Source organism: Salvelinus sp. IW2-2015, linkage group LG18 (genome assembly GCF_002910315.2).
Source record: "Salvelinus sp. IW2-2015 linkage group LG18, ASM291031v2, whole genome shotgun sequence".
Classification (NCBI taxonomy): domain Eukaryota; kingdom Metazoa; phylum Chordata; class Actinopteri; order Salmoniformes; family Salmonidae; genus Salvelinus; species Salvelinus sp. IW2-2015.
The window spans coordinates 1,934,238-1,952,491 of NC_036858.1; the positions used below are offsets into that span (position 1 = coordinate 1,934,238).

An 18,254-nucleotide genomic window follows, 5' to 3' on the forward strand; every position below is an offset into this window, starting at 1 on the left:
GTAGCACACGCCAAATAGATGACAGATAACCCACAAGCCAATCGTGACCTTCTCTTGTGAAGCCCAGACGTAAGAAGAGAGAACAAAGGCTGAACCTGGTCTTAACTTCCAATGCTTCCCCCCTGCCCAACCCCTCCATGCCACTCCGCCAACCACCAGGATGCCCGGCATCAGAACATTCCAGGCATTCCCGTGATTGCAGATAGCAGGTTGATTGACATGTCGGACCCCGCGAACACCGGGTACTGGTCAGTACAACACAACCACCTCCTAGCCTAACACATAACACACAGCTGTCTGTGCGGCGTCGCTACAATACTTTAAAAAGTTATACTTTAAATAACTTTTTCATAACAAACCAATGCATTTTTAAATACATTGTGGTAAGTAGAGTATATTTAATTTAATAATTTAATTAGAATTGTTTTAACACCAATCAGTCAAACTATCGCAAACTGTTTGACTTGAAAAAATACAAAACATATTTTTTTTAAAGAGCCGTTTGGGCGCAAAAAGAGCCGGAATGCCCATCGCTAGCGGATGTCCAATCATCTTGAATTTAATTATGGAGAGTTTCAGGCCCGGAGTGAACATAATTGTACACTCGCAAACTTCATTAAAAACGAGGGCTGAGGGCCTTACGTTGTAAACTTCCCTTGCGTGGCTCATAATTTGGACCGACGACAAAATTTGTCCACGGGTATTCCCCCAAGTGCTGKGGGTTTTAGGCCSAGGGCTATCTACTTTGAGTTTGAAATGCAGCCTTTGTATCAAATAGCCCGGTAATAATGACCAACCGTCCTGCCCGGTGACTGTTTTTGTGCAACCCAATACAATTGAAAGCAACGCTTGTGTATGTAAATACACCCGTTGCTAAAAGCAGCTAGAGTAAAACAACTCATATTGGGTTCTGATGGAGTACGATAGTTGAACTAAGCTCACCAGGCATTTATTACATTCTTCAATAATCAGTAATATATGTCTTATTCATTTATAAGTCAAAACATGGATGTAAAACCTGCAGATTGCCCCATTACGGTTTGGAGAAGTTGATTTATTAACTGATACTAGGCCGTCTATATGTTATTAGAAATTTCCAAAAGTGYAACACGGGAGGAAAAACAGGAAGTGCAGTGATTATGGCAGAATTCCACACGTCCAGGTAAATCTCTGTTTCTCTCTTTACTCACCTGAGTGTGCTTACTCCTCTTTGTCTTGACGAAAGGTAAACGTTGTGTAGCTTGCGTAAAGAGTAGGAGAGAGTTTGTCACCATGTGCAAAATGGCATCCACACTCAACTCATCCCTGCTCTGCTGCTCTTAAAGGGGCAGAGTTATTTTTTAGAGTCAGGCTGTTTTCAAACCATACCAGGGGGGCCTGTTGCACAAAAGTTAGAAATTAAGACCTCCGGGGATAAATGACTCAGCTGAGCTCAATGAAGCCAAAAAACATGTGCGTCCAGGCTTAATTGGTTGCACAAAGACCAAGCAGCGATGAGCAGCTGACACGTGTATCGGGCGAGGACGGGATGGGTGCAGTTCAATTAAGCCACCGGTGAAACCAATCTGGATGGTGCGCGTCAGGTCACTTCAAAGACCCCGCCAGATCACGATTAACTGATTACCATGGCAACTAGCAGCCGCGTTACGTTTCACCGTCGAAAGCACAAATTCTCATGGAGGCATACAGGAGGAAAAGATTAATTAGAAGAAGCTAACGACCGCACAGTGATAAGCAAGAGCAAAAGCGTGCAAGTATTGCAGACCGCGAATGCCGGTATTAGTGCTAACATTACACACTCACCGCTCGTTGAAACATCACAATTACAATTCAAATATTTAATTTCACATTCTTCAAAATGCAGTTGTACTGTTAATTTTTTATTGAAATACACTGCAGAATAATTGAGTGAAATTGTGTTAAAGTAAGCTTCCATCACACTGTATAAAGCTATGATTAAATTGTTTATATTTTTACTGAAAACAGACAAAAACTACAAGTAATTTTTTGCATGTGACTCCATTTAAATTGTGTGTGTTGTGTGTGTGTGGTGTGTGTTGGTGTGTTGTGGTGTGTGTGTGAGGTGTGGTGGTGTGTCGTGTGTGTGTGGTGTGTGGGTGTGTGTGTGTGTGTGTGTGGTGTGTGTGTGTGTGTGTGTGTGTGTGTGTTGTGTTAGATTAAACCATGGGAACGGGCCAAAACGGACCATGGCCAGCAGGTCAAAATCAAATACCAAGAACATTCTGAGGAATGGTATGGTCCTGACTAATATTTAACAAAGCACAAGCATATATTTGTACCCAGAAGTTTGCCTGCTCACACATTGTCTGTACTTTTTAGCAGTGAAAAGAATACCAAGACAAGCACGGGTGGTTGGGTCACCAAAGGGCTGACCTTACCCCAGCCAGAGACATGGCCTTGGGAGTAAATAAAGGCAGCCCGTCTTAGACGGGATCCCTGGGGGGAAAGAGACGAGCATAGGTTCCTCCCAAGATGCCACCGCTTCATTCAAGGTATGTCCTTCCTTCTCTACATTGGGACTACAAAACCACATTCATATGAATTCCAATTGGACTGTCTGACTTTGGTTTACCTATTGCCCTTTGCAGTGTCTGGCAGCACTGTGTTCCTGTTAGAGCACCAGCACAAGCACAGCCGATGCTGATCCAGTGAGTACTTCCATCAAAGGCATATGTAAGGCCTGTGCATGTCTGTGTCTACTAGCTTCAATGATGAATCTCCGATATAATGTGAGTTAGGCGTGGAAGGCCCAGTGGCAGCAGCCAACAGGCACATGATTGGAGCGGATGCATGAGGAGGAGGACCATTCTCTCTGGAATTCCAGAAGGCCATTGAGGTATCATGTTAAGACTTGAAAGTACTATTTACTCTACAAATGTGAGGAGTCCTCATACCAAAATCAAAGAGAATCTAATTCTTTTACAGGACCCAGGATGCTATACAGTGGAAAACCAGCCTTGGCAACATAGATGCGTATAATAAAAGGGACACCGACATCCTGCCAATCCAGCTGCGCTAATATGTATTGTGTTCACAGAGCTCACAAGCTATCAGAAAGTGTTATGGCAAAACCACCTCCGGCGCCAATTAGAAACTGCAGACATAGGACATTCAGTACTTACAAGAAGAAAAAAGATGGGAAAATCTTGCACTGGAGTCCGAAATAAAAAGAGGGACAATAGGAAACTGACCTTTGAAATAAAAAAAATTGAGAGGGAGGGTGAGATATGGCCTTCAATGTACACTGTATGCTAACTGTAACACAAATTGTGATTATCATTTATTTTTCTTTCCTCCCCCAGCGTCCAAGAAAGATGACACAGCTCAAAATAAAAATTAGATATTCCGTAAAGTCAAGTGAGCCATGACATATGAGCTCTTATTGGAGCACACAGGACGGTCGGCATCTTTTCTAAGTTTTTTTATTTTCCCAAGCAATTCAGTAAACAACCAAGTCAGTCGTTATAAGCGCATCGCCCCTCTTTTGCCCACCCCCACACCAGGTGTGGCCACTAGCCTATATGAAGCCCAAAATTGTGGTTTCCTTTCTGCTCTACAATGGCATGCCCATTCGTGCGAGATGTGGTGGATGAAGAAGCACTTGTGCTGAGGAGAGCCTTTCAGGCGAGGAAAGGTCTCAGGGACCGGTGCGACCCACTGGCCTTCCCTGGATGACATCTATATGAAAGATTACCAGGTTTTCTCCAGATGCATCAGTATCTGATGCAGACTTACTGGGTCCCCAGCGATTAAAGCACCGCACTGCACGGAGCCATGCACTGAGTGTGGGCAAATGGATTTGTGTGCCTTCGCTTTTTGCAGTGGAGCCTTCTGTTACTAGTGGGGGATGCAGAACAGCTGAACAATGGCCCACAATATTTGACCGCACAATAAGGAGTGTTTGTGTTCTGGCTTATTCAAAGGCATCAGAGATGCTTCATCGTCCTTCCCTGGCCACAGAGACTCTGTGACATCAAGAGAGTTCTATAGGATTGCAGGTTAGAGATGCACAAAATTAAGGACACACTGCTTAACACATAGTAGGATACTTCCATACTTTGTTGACAGGTTTCCCAATGTCATTGGTGCAGTCGGGACTGCAACACATAAGGATTAACAAGCCGCCTCAAGTGCCCCATAGGCCGATTTTCGTGAATAGGAAATCCTTTCACAGCATTTAATGTTCAGGTGAACATAACTTTTTTATATTGTCCATGGACGACACACCTTGCATTGCCGTGATGTGCAATTGGAACTTGGTTGTAATATTCCTCATCTTATGATTTCAGATGGCTGCAATGTGGACTGTGTGATCAGCAATGTTGTGGAAAATGGCCTGGCTCAGTCCATGACTCAAATCTTTCGCCTCTGAAATCTATCAGTGCCTATCACAACCGTAAAGCCACACAACCCCTATTTATACCATCACCTGGCTGTGTCAAGAATATCACTGTGTTTATTGAGGTAGTAATTGATGAGATTCCTTGGTGTTGACCAGCTGTGAATCTCTTCTGGTGTGTTGCTGGGAGACAGGGGGTATGCGCTGCCAGGCCTTTTTCTCCTGACACCTTTCACCAGACCCCAGGGAAGCCACAGCCAGGCCTACAAACCATTGCCCATGCCAGGACCACGGCCAGAGTTAGAAATGACCTTTGGCCTCCTGAAGGCACGCTTTCACTGCCTTCACAAATTAAGGGTCAGCCCTGTGTTAGGGCATTGTGATATTACTGTGGCTTGTGCTGTTCCCTTGCGCTGGGAGAGGCCCCACACACACCTGTGTCCCCGCGCACCATGCCGCAGCCCAGCCACGGCAGAGCGCCACCTCCGAAGGCCACCAGCCATGGACTGGAACAATCCGTGCACATCTTCCCTAGAGTGACGACAGTCGCTCGTCGGCTGCGAGGACCCAATATGTGGTTGAATTATTTTAGTTAAGTTACTGTGTTGCTTTCAATTTTGGCTTAATATTGTCCTGCCTGGTGGCAGACGGTTAATTGGGTTTTTTGCTTCGCTGTTTCCGTTTTGACGAATTTGGCCTCTTTATGATGTTTGGCGGTCGTAGTACTGGTGTAATACAAGGCTTTACAGGAGGCTACTGCATCCATTCATTTGTTCTGTTCAGTTGTATGTGTATGGATTTGTCCTGCATTTTTTAGTGTGCAGACATGCAGGGTGTGTTATAGTACACCTTTGAAGTGTATGTATCTTTTGTATAATATGCTTGGATTCTGTGCTCTTCCATCTGTTAGAGTCACTGTGACTTCAAGTTGTCGAAAGAGCTGATGGTTTACCTCGCTTTGTTTTGTCCTTATTCAATAAAGGAACATAATGTTACACATTGTGTTTTTATATTTCATATGGAATGTGTATTTGTTATATATGCGAACACGAGTACTAGGGCCACACGAGAAAAAGGATTAAAGTCATAAATTTATCGAGGCTGGTTCTTTTCATGCAGAAAACAGCCTGACATATTGTTTTTACAGTTTTGATACTTATGACAAATGTGATACTAATTAGACGACAATTGCTGGCCACAATCAGCAGTCTTTGTTTTATGAGAAACCAACTAGAAGTTACAAATTTTCACGAAACCCCACATCTTGTCATTTTAACAACTGTCCTCCTTTCAAACAAAATGGTCTTACAATATCTATGACTTGTTGTTTTGTTTCCCTCTGTGGCCACTAATATCTATCATTTTATATATAGCCTTGTATGTCTATCGGAAACTGTAAATTATTAATGATAGCAACATCATCTAAAAATCATTTTTTATCAAAATCATGAAATTACATATCACAAACGTGTAAAATAATAACAGTGGGTCTAGTTATATGTGATAACAATGTATATTGAGCAGTGAAATAACTATGGTTCCATTTGTGGTGACTGGCTGACTGACATTAGGGCGATGAGATTAAAATAGATCCTGGAATTTAGCCTGGTTCTGGAGGCAGTGGCTAGCTCCACAGGAATAAAATCTCCATGGTAATTATACCACAACATATCCTCCTCCCCCTATCCATCTTTAGTGCAACCGGCGATTACGGATCAATGAGCCGATCACCAAGAAATATCCTGGCTTTAATCCCTTATCCTAGTTTTGGTGCAACAGGCCCCAGGGGGCACCGTTACAGATTAAAATGTGCAGGGATACAGGTTAGTCGAGGTAATTTGTACATGTAATAGGGTACCATGAACGGTCAAGCTGATAAACAGCGAGTAGTTTTTAATTTCACCTTTATTTTAACCGGGTTAGCCAGTTGACGAACAAAGTTCTCATTACCAAACTGCGACTGGCCAAGATTAAAGCAAAGCAGTGCGACAAAAAAACAAAACACAGATGTTACCCATAACAAACGTACAGTTAATAACACACATAGAAAAAATCTATCTGTTAGCTGGAGTGGTTGTGCAATGCTTAAGAAGAGTAGGGAGGTACGGCAATCAACATAGGGCCATAGAGGCCTAAAATAATTCCAATGTTAGCAGTTTACACTGATGGTGATAGATGAGCAAGCAGTGATAAAAAACACAACGAGGGGGGGGGGGGGGGGGGTGGCAATGAAAATAGTCCCGGCGTGGCCATTGAATTAAAAGTTCAGCAGCCTTATAGCTTGGGGGTAGAAGCTGTTCATGAGCCTTTTGGACCTCCGATACCGCTTCCCGTGCGTTAGCAGAGAGAACAGTCTATGACTTGGATGACTGCAGTCGTTGACAATTTTTTGGGCCTTCATCTGACATCGCCTTGTATATAGGTCCTGGATGGCAGGAAGCTTGGTGCCAGTGATGTATTGGGCCAAACGCACTACCCTCTCTAGTGACTTGCAGTCAGATACTGAGCAGTTGCCATACCAGGTGGTGATGCAACTAGTCAGGATGCTCTCGATGGTGCAGTTGTAGAACTTTTTGAGGATCTGAGGACCCATGCCAAATCGTTTTAGTCTCCTGAGGGGGAAAAGGTGTTGTGGTGCCCTCTTCACGACTGTCTTGGTGTGTTTGGACCCAGATAGTTTGTTGGTGATGTGGACACCAAGGAACTTGAAACTCTTGACCGGCTCCACTTCAGCCCTGTCGATGTAAATGGGGGCCTGTTCGGCCCTCCTTTTCCTGRATTCCATAATCATCTCCTTTGTCTTGCGCACATTGAGGGAGAGGTTGTTGGTCCCTGANTGATAGCACTGACGTCATCCATGTATTCATATGGAAAACACCCGATGGCGCATGAAGCCGCAAGTATTTGAATTTGAAGCCGCCATATTGCTGAATGGGGCTGAATCACTGACATATAATAGATTAGTTAGTTGTTTATTAACATAACAAACGTGTGCGTAACTAGGGGGCAAAACAGACGGGGTTGGCTTAGATAGTTGCCAACATGGAAACTATATTTTGTCTCCAATGTTTGTTGAAAACAAATACATTAGCAGAATGAGCACTTGCTCTCAAATACATCATTACAGTTGTTGGTTAGCTAGCTAGAGCATTTTAGCCATATTATCATGACAAATTAAAACACCTCAAAACAAGACATGGTATCAAGAACAAGATGAAACTAGCTACTTACGATTCCCCACATGGCAGTTCCTTGTCATTGTTGGTAGCTATATGGCCATCCAGGGTCACAACTACTCAGACTTGTGCCCCATTGAAGTGTGCAAATTGATTTCCTGACATTGACATCTGACCCATCTATAAGAACAGGAGACTGGTTCCAAGACATCCACCCGTTGTTTCCAACAGAATCATTTTGACATTACAGTTGAGTAATTTAGCAGACACTCTTATTCAGAGCAACTTACTGTAGTTAGTGGATACATTTGTGTACTTCTTCCTGTACTGGTCCCCCGTAGGAATTGAACCCAGAACCCTGGCATTGCAAGTGCGTTTCTCTACCAGCTGAGCCACAGGTTCACATATGCTGATTCATGGACCGTCTATATCTTCTTCTTCTTTTATGGTATATTGGCGATTGTGCGGGATGGAAACAGGATTCCCCCCCACAAAATAAAATAAAAATAAAATAGTAATAACAATAATAAATCAAACATCTGATCCCTACACAGGCTTAAGGGGAGCCTGGGAGTGCGGTCCATCTTCCAGCGCCAGTACCCCATGCAGGTCTTCAGATGTAAAATCCTTAAGTCCCAAAAACTTTTCTGCCGCAGCCACAATAATGTCCAGTTTCTTACACTTCTTCTTCTACACACACAACTTCACTTCTACACACACAACCCCATAATGACAGAGCAAAAAGTGATTTTTAGAAATGTTTGCAAATGTATTAAAAATAAAATACGTACCTTATTTACATAAGTATTCAGACCATTTGCTATGACACTTGGGATTGAGCTCAGGTGCATCCTGTTTCCATTGATCATCCTTGAGATGTTTCCACAGCTTGATTGTAGTCCACCTGTGGTAAATTCAACTGATTGGACATGATTTGGAAAGGCACACATCTGTCTATATAAGGTAACACAGTTGAAAGTGCGTGTCAGAGCAAAAACCAAGCCATGAGGTAGAAGGAATTGTCCGTCAAGCGCCGAGACAAGATTGTGTCGAGGCACAGATCTGGGGAAGGGTACCAACAAATTTCTGCAGCATTGAAGCTCCCCAAGAACACAGTGGCCTCCATCATTCTTAAATGGAAGAAGTTTGGAATAACCAAGACCCAGACTCTTCCAAACTGAGCAATCGGGGGAGAAGGCCCTTGGTCAGGGAGGTGACCAAAAACCCGATTACTCTGACAGAGCTCCAGAGTTCCTCTGTGGAGATGGGATAACCTTCCAGAAGGGCAACCATCTCTGCAGCACTCCACCAATCAGGCCTTTATGGTAGAATGGCAAGACAGAAGCTACTCCTCAGTAAAAGTCACATGACAGCCCATTGGAGTTTGCCTAAAGGCACCCAAAGTCTCTCAGACCATGAGAAACAAGATTATCTGGTCTGATGAAACCAAGATTGAACTCTTGGGCCTGAATGGCAAATGTCACGTCTGGAGGAAACCTGACAAACCTACGGTGAAGCATGCTGGTGGCAGCATCATGCTGTGGGGATATTTTCAGCAGCAGGGACTGGGAGAGGGAAAGATTAATGGAACAAAGTACAGAGAGATCCTTGATGAAAACCTGCTCCAGAGCGCTCAGGTCCTCAGACTGGGGTGAAGGTTCAACTTCCAACATGACAACGACCCTAAGCACATAGCCAAGACAATGAAATGGCCATTATCACCCTCTATATCTGGTTTGCATCCAGTTTATACGGACAAACATCACATGTGCACAAGCACTCAGTGTGCACAGCGAGCAGTGACGACGTCATCACGTTGTTCAAAAGGATGGCAGACATCAGATGAATATGTGAGTATGTCTTCGGCTGTGAGTGTTGAAAAGAAAGCGGCCTCAGCAACAATTATTTCAATAATTTAATGGATGTTTTGTGCACAAAGGTGATGACTTTTCAAATCTGACTGACTTCTCTATGTGGCCGTCTATGGAAATGGTCTTTCTGGGCCTGGCGTCAGTTAAACTGCAGTATTGAAGCAAAACTGTAGGAGCAGTCGAATCCTTGCTTCGAGAGACCGTAACCCTGTCCCCTTGGGCTAAATAGCACAAAATAAATAGCTAAGGATCATGGTGAAAGTGGGCGTAACTAGTAAAGGACTATGGTTGATGTAGTCAGTTTCATCCTGCCTGAGGAGCACGGTGGGGGCACGGGTAAGGAGCCTCCTCTCGTAGCCTGCCTGCCCATGTTGGTCTGTGTAAACACGTGGTCCTGTGGCACGACAAATTTAGCAGTCAGAATGGATCATTATTTAATTAAATATTTTGATTCGTAGTGAACTTTAACATTTTTTACAATGGGGATCAAACTTGATCAAAATAAGCAAATTTTAGAGCCCAAAACAGCCGTGAACAAGAATAATAGTTTGGCCGTTCTGGCGATCGTAGTTTCCATAGGCTTTCTAGGGCAGACAAGGGCTTTGGGCACCGCTAGGTTGCTAGCTGACCAGCACAGCTCGTGACTTCATGCTCCAGATAAGACACTGGGGGCCTGTTTCAAACAAGACAAAGGGATGCCGTAAAAAGCGCAGTAACTTAAACAATGACTGAACTAAAAAAGCAACTTCTCTGTTTGAAAACGGCCTATGTTGTATCGTTATGAGTCAGAAACATTTATTCTAGTGTCAAAATGTACTACAAAGTGTAAATAGGATCATTTTGGTCATGAAGTCAGTCTCGCCCAAAACAGAGTTTTGTAAGTGAGTTGGTCACAATTTACATTGGGTTTGGATTACAATCATGTCAACATACATGCACCCCTTTTGTCCATTAACACAGGGTGGCAACGCCTAGAGATAATTGTCATGCATGGAGAAACAGTATTCCCCAGACAATATGGTGTGATTACTTCCCCTGCCATGCGGAAGATGGGTGGTCTGCCACAGATTATCTTTGACAGTAGCTTGATGTGCAATGCACATATTCCTCTGGAAATACTCTAGTGAAAATGGGCATCCATAAAGTTGTTCAACAATCTTGGGCAGGATATGGATTACATCCAGCGCTAGCTACTGCTTCTGTGGGCTGTCAACGGTCAAACCTGAGACTGGTGTTGTTGGTGACTGGTGAGTTCATTTTGGTTATGTTTGTCTCCTGAGAAAGATCTAACAGCGGACATTAGGAGAGACGAGATAAAACTAGCCAGTATTAGAATATTGTGATGTAGGACAGTTGAGCTGACTGAAGACTGGGTATTCAACTCGTAGTTGTTGATATCGTTTCCACGGTAACGTGTCTTTACATGACGCAATGACGCAATATCAGGTTTTCAATGGGAGGAGTGCGTTGGGTAAGGGCCTAGTGTTGTGCTGTGTTGTCCGTCAGAAAAGTTACAACGACGTGTACCAATTGAAAACAGAGAACAGTGTTATTACCTAATCATTTCTCCCCAGTAGTTACCGCAGCGCTGCATTTCATGGGTTTTGGTTTGAAGCCACCCTTAATCTTTCAATCTGTCTAAGGCTACGACTACACAGAGATTTTGTGTCCAAAAATCACGGACTGAGCTAATGGTTTTTGCAATGGGTGTCATGACCGATGATTGACAATGATTGACAATGGAGATTGACAAAATGGCATCACCATCACTTTCCTCATCTTCATCAAACCCTTCATCTTCCTACTCTCCTCCAATAGGTTTGTGTGTTTAGAGCCTGTCTGTTTTTCTCTCTCATGGCTCTGAATGTTTAGAACATGTCTGTCTCTCTCCCAGAGCTCTGAATGTTTAGAACATGTCTGTCTCTCTCCCAGAGCTCTGAATGTTTAGAGCCTGTCTCTCTCTCACTCTCTCAGAGCTCTGAATATTTAGAGCCTGTCTGTCTCTCTCTCAGAGCTCTGAATATTTAGAGACTGTCTGTATGTCTCTCAGAGCTCGGAGTGTTTAGAACCTGTCTGTCTGTCTCTCAGAGCTCTGACTGTTTAGAACCTGTCTGTCTGTCTCTCAGAGCTCTGACTGTTTAGAACCTGTCTTTGTCTCTCAGATCTCTGAGTGTTTAAAGCTTACCATGAATTAATGATGACATGCTAATACACAACAACTCAGCACAGGAGATGGCTCTGCAGGAGAGAAAGAGACAGACAGACAGAGACCAGGGTATTAAAATGTAATAAAAGTCAATCAGGTCAAGCCACTACTGCCTGTGTTACTTTAACGAGACACAGAGTGAGGGAGAGGATTGAAAGGGGGAGAGGGACAAACATAGAGGAGGACATAGCGGAAGGGGGAGTGTGGGTAGAGGGACCAAGAGAGAGTGAGGGAGAGGAGACAGGGAAAGAGAGGGTCGAGGAGAAAGATAAATAAGGGCAGGGAGTCGAAGAGAGAAGTTGGGTCTGGAAGGAGATTACGTTGCCGCAGTGATAGGGAGGTGTTTGGAGGGAGGGGAGAGAAGCAAGGGAGGCGGCTCCCAAAATCATGCCCTGAGTGACCGAGGAGCTCTAGGGTGGTGGGAAGGAGAGAGAGGAAATAGAGAGGAGGGTATGGAGGGACAAGAGATGTTGAGAGAGGGGAGGAATGGCGCCGACTGAGAATATACAGTAGGAGGAGAGAGAGATAAGTGCGACTTCACTTTCAAAGTGCTTGAAATGTTCCGCATTTACTGACCTTCATGTCTTAAAGTAATGATGGACTGTCGTTTCGCTTTGATTATTTGAGCTGTTCTTGCCATAATATGGACTTGGTATTTTACCAAATAGGGCTATCTTCTGTATACCCCCATACCTTGTCACAACACAACTGATTGTCTCAAAAGCATGAAGGAAAGAAATTCCACAAATACATTTTTAACAAGGTACACCTGTTAGTTGAAATGCATTCCAGGCGACCACCTCATGAAGCTGGTTGAGAGAATGTCAAGAGTGTGCAAAGCTGTCATCAAGGCAAATGGTGGCTACTTTGAAGAATCTCAAATATAAAATATATTTTGATTTGTTTAACACTTTTTTGGTGACTACATGATTCCCATATCTGTTATTTAATAGTTTTGATGTCTTCACTGGGTGGGCGCCCACCCTTGGGTTGTGCCGTGGCGGAGATCTTTGTGGGCTATACTCGGCCTTGTCTCAGGATGGTCTCAGGATGGTAAGTTTGTGTTGAAATATCCTGCTAGTGGTAGTGGGGTTGGTGTGGGGGCTGTGCTTGGCAAAGTGGGTGGGTTATATTCTATCTCTGTTTGGCCCTGTCCCCGGGGGTATCATCGGATGGGGCCACAGTGTCTCCTGACCCCTCCTGTCTCAGCCTCCAGTATTTATGCCGCAGTAGTTTATGTGTCGGGGCTAGGGTCAGTCTTGTTATATCTGGAGTATTTTCACCTCCTGTCTTATCCGGTGTCCTGTGTGAATTTAAGTATGCTCTCTCTAATTCTCTCTTTCTCTCTTTCTTTCTCTCTCTCGAGAGACCTGAGCCCTAGGACCATGCCTCAGGACTACCTGCATGATGACTCCTTGCTGTCCCCAACCCCACCTGTTTATGCTACTGCTCCAGTTTCAACTGTTCTGCCTGCGGCTATGGAACCCTGACCTGTTCACCGGACGTGCTACCTGTCCCAGACCTGCTGTTTTCAACTCTCTAGAGACAACAGGAGCGGTAGAGATACTCTCAATGATCGGCTATGAAAAGCCAACTGACATTTACTCCTGAAGTGCTGACTTGCTGCACCCTCGACAACTACTGTGATTATTATTATTTGACCATGCTCGTCATTTATGAACATTTGAACATCTTGGCCATTGCTCTGTTATAATCTCCACCCGGCACAGCCAGAATAGCCTGGTTCCTCCTAGGTTTCTTCCGTTTTGGCCTTTCTATGGAGTTTCTTTCCTACCACCGTGCTTCTACACTGCATTGCTTGTTGTTTGGGTCTTTAGGCTGCGGTTTTCGTACAGCACTTTGATAAATCAGCTGATGTAAGAAGGGCTATATAAATTGATTTGATTTGATTCACTAATTATCTACAATGTAGAAAATAGTAAAAAATAAAGAAAACCCTTGAATGAGTTGGTGTGTCCAAACTTTTGACTGGTACTGTAAATATATTTTGGATGTGTGTGTGTAATTGAGAGGAAAGGGTTGTGGTTCATTTCAATTAGTCCAATATGACTTCACAGTGTGAGCTGTCTATATTACCCCACCTAGCAGAGAGTAGCATACCCGCCTCTGATTATGCCCCCCACCTAGACCAGCTTTACCCCTCCGGACTAGAGAAGATTCCACCTCTAAGCCCCTCCACGTCTAGTGGAATCCAGCTCAGCCCCCCTCCCGGCTCTTGATCCAACTCTTGGCCCCCCATCTAGTTGAGAGCAGCCATAGCCTCCCACTAGTGAGAGGACCAACCTCTATTAGCCCCCCTTCCCCCCGGTCTGGAAGTACGAGCCTATCCCCCCGTAGAGAGAAGTACCACCCTATTGAGCCCCTCCCCCGTCATTGAAATCTAGCCTCTAGCCCCTTCCCCCGGTGCTAGTGAGAGAGAGACCCAGCCTCTATTAGCCCCCTCCCCCGGTCTAGTAGAGAGAGATACCCAGGCTCTATACCCCCACATTCAGTAGAGAGATACCAGCCTCTATTGTGTCCCCCCATCTAGTAGAGAGATACCCAGCCTCTATAGGTCCCCCCATCGAGTAGAAAGATACCCAGCTCTATTAGCCCCCCCCATCTAGTAGAGAGATACCCAGCCTTATTAGGCCCCCCCATCTAGTAGAGATATACCGAGCCTCTATTAGCCCCCCCCCTCAGTAGAGAGATACCCAAAGCCTCTATTATCCCCACTCCCCCCATCTAGTAGAGAGCATGTACCCAGCCCTCTATTAGGCCCCCATCTAGCTAGAGAGATACCCAGCCTCTATTAGGCCCCCATTAGTAGAGACCGATCATAGCCCTAAGAGAGATACCATCCCTATTAGGCCCCCATCTAGTAAAGAATAGAGCCTCTTATTAGGCCCCCCATCTAGCGAAGAGATACGCCTCTATTAGCCCCCCCCCATCTAGTAGAGAGATACCCACCTCTATTAGCCCCCACCCATCTAGGGTAGAGAGATACCCAGCCTCTATTAGGCCCCCCCCCCACTAGAGAGATACGAGCCTCTATAGGCCCCCCAATCTAGTAGAGAGATCACCAGCCCCTATTAGCCCCCCCCCCCCCCCACATCTAGTAGCAAGTACCCACCTCTATTATGCCCCCCCCCAGTCTAGTAGAGAGAGATACCCAGCCTCTATTGACCCCCGCCCCCCCCCCATCTAGTAAGAGAGATACCCAGCCTCTTAAGCTTCCCCCCCCCCGTCCGGTAGAGAGATACCCACCACTATTCGCCCCCCCCCCCATCTAGTAAGATTACCCAGCTCTATTAGGCTCCCCCCCATCTAGTAGAGATGATACCCAGCCTCTATAGGCCCCCCATCTAGTAGAGATACCCACCTTATTAGGCCCCCCCATCTAGTAGAGAGATACCAGCCTCTAATTAGCCCCCCCGTCCCCGATAGTAGAGAGATACCCATCTCTATTAGGCCCTCCCATCTCAGTAGAGATGATACCACAGGCCTCTATTAAGTCCCCCCCCCCCTCCCCCCCCCATCTAGTAGAGAGATACCCAGCCTCATATTAGGCCCCCCATCTAGTAGAGAGAGTACCAGCCCTATTAGTCCCCCCCCACCTCGGCGTAGTAGAGAGATTAAGCTAGCCTTATTAGCCCTGTCCCTGTCTAGTACAGAGCAGTATAGTCTGTGGAACCTAAATGCCAGAACTGGACAAGAACCCAACATCCCTCAGCGCACAGCGGTGACAAAGCCTACCTGGAGTGACAGCAATTCATCCCCCATATGTCCCCCCTAGGCAAAATCGACACACATAACTCAAGCAAAAATGGGTCACAACTCCTGGCGTGGGATCGTACATATCCTATGGTAGGTACAGCTTATAAGCTCATCTCTTGAAGTAGTACTGAAGACTACTTAATCACTGATTCAACCCAGAGCTTCTCAGAGCGTCACCAGTCAAACCACTGACACCCTATCAGATACAGCAAAATCACGGTCCTACTTGAACAGAGCAATACTCAATCATGAGGTCTTCAAGCCAAAAGAACGAATAATATTAAGAAATGCTATAGATGGAAGGAAAGTAGTGTGGAAACCTACCAAAAAACAATTAGGCAACAACAAATTCAATCCCTTTTAGACTACTTCCTTGACAAAACGTTCCACTGTAAAAGTGAAGGTGTAAACTTGGCAGTAGAAAGCCTAAATAGTGTATTTGACCTCTCAGCTTCCCTATCAAATCTAAAAATATCAAACAGAAAACAGAAGAAAATTAACAACAACGACAAATGGTTTGATGAAGAATGCAAACCTAAGAAAGAAATTGAGAAACCTATCCAACCAAAAACAGAGACCCAGAAAACCTGAGCCTTCGCCTTCACTATGGTAAATCACTAAAACAATACAGAAATACACTACGGAAAAAGAAGGAACAGCATGTCAGAAATCAGCTCAATGTAATTGAAGAATCCATAGACTCTAACCACTTCTGGGATTTTTTTTWTTTWATTATGAAATACACAGACCACAAATTCKAATTGGCTATAACATAAGCTCTGGCATCTTCCCCAATATTTGGAACCAAGGACTGATCACCCCAATCTACAAAAGTGGAGACAAATTTGACCCCAGTAACTACTGTGGGATATGCGTTAACAGCAACCTTGGGAAAATCCTCTGCATTATCATTAACAGCAGACTAGTTCATTTCCTCATTGAAAACAATGTACTGAGCACATGTCAAATAGGCTTTTACCCAATTACCATAAGACAGACCACGTATTCACCTTGCACACGCTTATTGAGAAACAAACCAAAACAAAGGCAGTCTTCTCATGCTTTGTTGATAAAAAAAAAAAAATCTTTCCAGAGAGCCGTGGGGTGAGACAGGGATGCAGCTTAAGTCCCACCATCTTCAACATATATATCAACAAATTGGTGAGGGCACTAGAATCTGAAGTCAAATGTCTACTGTTTGCTGATGATCTGGTGCTTCTGTCACCAACCAAGGAGGGCCTACAGCAGCACCTACATCTTCTGCACAGATTCTGTCAGACCTGGGCCTTGACACTAAATCTCAGTAAGACAAGAATAATGGTCCAGTCACCAGGACCACAAATACAAATTCCATCTAGACATCGTTGCCCTAGAGCACACAAAAAAGATACATACCTCGGCCTAAACATCAGCGRCACAGGTAACTTACACAAAGCTGTGAACGAGCTGAGACAAGGRAAGAAGGGCCTACTATGCCATCAAAAGGAACAWAAAATTCGACACACCAATTAGGATCTGGCTAAAAATACTTGAATCAGTTATAGAACCCATTGCCCTTTATGGTTGTGAGGTCTGGGGTCTGCTCACCAACCAATGGGACAAACATCAAATTGAGACTGCATGCAGAATTCTGCAAAAATATCGTCCTTGTACAATGTTAAACACCAAATAATGCATGCAGAGCAGAATTAGGCCGATACCCGCTAATAATCAAAATCCAGAAAAGAGCTGTTAAATTCTACAACCACCTAAAAGGAAGCGATTCCCAAACCTTCCATAACAACAGAGAGATGATCCTGGAGAAGAGTCCACTAAGCAAGCTGGTCCTGGAGCTCTAACAAAATAACAGAGCAAACTAGAATGCTATTTGGCCCTAAACAGAAAGTACACAGTGGCAGAATACCTGACCACTGTGACTGACCCAAACTTACGGAAAGCTCTGACTATGTACAGACTCAGTGAGCATAGTCTTGCTATTGAGAAAGGCCGACGTAYGCAGACCTGGCTCTCAAGTGAAGACAGGCTATGTGCTCACTGCCCACAAAATGAGGTGGAAACTGAGCTGCACTTCCTAACCTCCTGCCAAGTGTATGACCATATTAGAGGCACACATTTCCSTCAGATTACACAGATCCACAAAGAATTTGAAAACCCCCCAATTTTGATACTCCCATATCTATTGGGTGAAATACCACAGTGTGCCATCACAGCAGCAAGATTTGTGACCTGTTGCCACAAGAAAAGGGCAACCAGTGAAGAACAAACACCATTGTATATACAACCCATATTTATGTTTATTTATTTTCCCTTTTGTACTTTAACTATTTGCACGTCATTACAATACTGTACATAGACATAATATGACATTTGAAATGTCTTTATTATTTTGGAACTTCTGTGAGTGTAATGTTTACMGTTCATTTTTTATTGTTTATTTCACTTTTGTTTATTATCTACTTTACTTGCTTTGGCAATGTTAACATATGTTTCCCATGCCATTAAAGACCTTGAATTGAATTGATACCCCCAGCCTCTATTAGCCCCATCCCCGTGTAGTAGAGAGATACCTAGTCTCTATTAGGCCCCCCGTCTAATCCTGCTACATAAAAGATGGGGCTGTTACACTTCCATGCCACCCTCACTCTCTTTTCTTCATCCTTTCATCCTTCCATCCCTTCTTACCTTTGTGTCCTCACTCAGATAATTGATTTCAATCCATGGCAGCCCAACAGGCAATTAAGGTGTCCTTTCACCAATGAAGAAGAGATTAGCAGGGTTAACTCTCTCTGTGTTTGCTAAGCCGTGTCACTATCACCCTAATGTAAATGCCACGGTCACATTTAACTAACGTCACCTTCAGCTGG

General features: G+C 44.4%; 1 protein-coding gene across 2 annotated transcripts in view; it reads right to left on the reverse strand.

The window, feature by feature from the left end:
* The window catches only part of LOC111977376 (E3 ubiquitin-protein ligase TRIM39-like), a 16,728-nt gene extending 15,361 nt beyond the window's left edge, over positions 1–1,367 (reverse strand). For both annotated transcript variants that reach the window (XM_024006765.2, XM_070448234.1), the window contains exon 1: positions 1,191–1,367. The gene's annotated coding sequence lies outside the window, so the exon portion shown is untranslated. The remainder of the gene's footprint in view (positions 1–1,190) is intronic.
* Between the last annotated feature and the right edge of the window lie 16,887 nt (positions 1,368–18,254).